The sequence below is a fragment of the Elaeis guineensis genome, chromosome 3 (genome assembly GCF_000442705.2).
Source record: "Elaeis guineensis isolate ETL-2024a chromosome 3, EG11, whole genome shotgun sequence".
Lineage (NCBI taxonomy): Eukaryota > Viridiplantae > Streptophyta > Magnoliopsida > Arecales > Arecaceae > Elaeis > Elaeis guineensis.
The window spans coordinates 72,749,617-72,751,793 of NC_025995.2; positions in this window are offsets into that span (position 1 = coordinate 72,749,617).

Consider the following 2,177-nt stretch of genomic DNA (forward strand, 5'->3'; position numbering starts at 1 on the left):
CATCTGGCTGATGAACAGGAGGATCGTGCTGTGCTGATGATGAAGGACAGGGCTCAGAATGCTGTGCAGCTGAACTGGCCTCAGGCTGCTGTGCTGAAGAAGACGTACCGGCCTCTGTCTGTGAAAACTGGAACTGCACACCAGCATATCGTCCCCTACGACGCATGATGTCACCTAGCATTTATATAAATAAAAGGTAGAATCAGTTAATATATGGAGTAAAATAACACAATAATTAATGCAAAATATATACATCATAAATAATTATTACCAGTAACAATCAAGCAGTAGTGTTTTCTTCGAATTCTGTTCTAACCAACGTCGTCGTAGCATTTAAATCATCAGCTGGCACAAAATTGTAGGGCATACATTGTGTATAAGTGTCATCGTCATCATCCTCCACTTGGTTTCCCATATCATATAAGTCTCTAGGTTTTGTTTTGATGACAGTAAACCAATCTTTATCTTTTGCGTCTTGTACATAAAATACTTGACGAGCTTGAGATGAAAAAATGAATGGGTCATCCTTCAATAACACACCAGTGTGTATCAACCTTGAAAAATTTACAAGTGTAAATCCATTTGCATCTTGTTTCAAACTCCTTGGTGAGTTTATGTCTATCCAATCACATCTAAACAGTACTACTTTAAATTTTCCATAATAATCCAACTCATAGATATCTTTAAGTGCACCATAATAGGATTTTCCATCCGCTTCCACCATAACACCGCTATTCTGTGTTTTTCTAAATTTCTCCCGTTCTCTAGTATAAAATTTAAAGCCATTAATTATGAAACCATTATATCTATTCACAATCTTGTTAGGTCCTCGAGCAAGAGCTATTAGTTCATCTGACTTATTTGTCTCCATCATCTTTGATACCTAACAAAAAATGATATGACGAAGTGCAGTTGAGTTATCTGATATTAAATATGTATCAAAAATTAATATATCTAATAATTAAATATAAATCATACCTGATTCGAAAGCCACATAGGGAATAACTCGACCAACCATCGCTGTTCAATCCTTGCATTAGGACGAATGTTATGATTGGCTCGTCTCTGATAAATTAAAAATTCACTGCATAAAATATAAATATATCATTTAGAATATTATATCTAATATAAAATTTAAATTTTGATGTCATTCCTTAAATATACTAACCTGCGATGGTCAGATATTATGTCACTATGAAGTAACACATAACGATGTGCTTGTGCTAAGGATTTTTGATCAAGTACAATACCTTCACCTCTTCCCAAGAATTTTCCAGCAGTTAAGAACTTATACAGTTCTGCATTCTCCACAAAGTCATTATGCCGTTGAGGTCGACTAAAAATAGTCTCTACACCTTGAAGATATCTTGAACAAAATGTCAAACATTCATCCGCAATATATCCTTCAGCAATCGAGCCTTCAGGATAGGCTCTATTTCGCACATAATCTTTAAGACGCACAAGATACCTTCAAGAATTAAATATTTATTAAAATATCAGTATGCTGTTGTTTCTAATAAAATTATCAAAAGATTTAAGGTTTGTAATAATACCTCTCAATAGGATACATCCATCTATAATGTACCGGTCCATCAACTTTAACTTCTGAAGCTAGGTGAACGAGCAGATGTACCATAATAGTGAAAAATCCAGGAGGAAAAATCTTTTCCATCTGGCAAAGTGTAATTGCAATATCCGATTCTAACTGATCAAGTTCCCGAGGATCAATAACTTTGGAACATAATGCCTTGAAGAATGACGATAATCGAAGTACAATTGTAACAACTTGTTTCGACAATGACGATCTTAAAGCTATTGGAAAAATATCTTGCATCAATATGTGACCATCATGACTTTTAAGATTTGAAAGTTTTCGATCCTTTAGATGCACACATCGTGAAATATTCGATGCATATCCATCGGGTACTTTGATACTTTTCAAAACTCCCAAAAAATTATCCTTTTCTCGAGCAGACATTGTGTAACATGCAGGAGGCACATAAATTCTATCATTAGCAAGCATTTTAGGATGAAGTTCCTGTCGGATACCCATTTCTTTTAAATCAAGACGTGCCTTCATGTTATCTTTGCTCTTTCCATCAAGGTTTAAAAATGTTCCAAGTAAATTATCGCAAACATTCTTCTCTATATGCATGACATCAAGATTGTGCCGAATA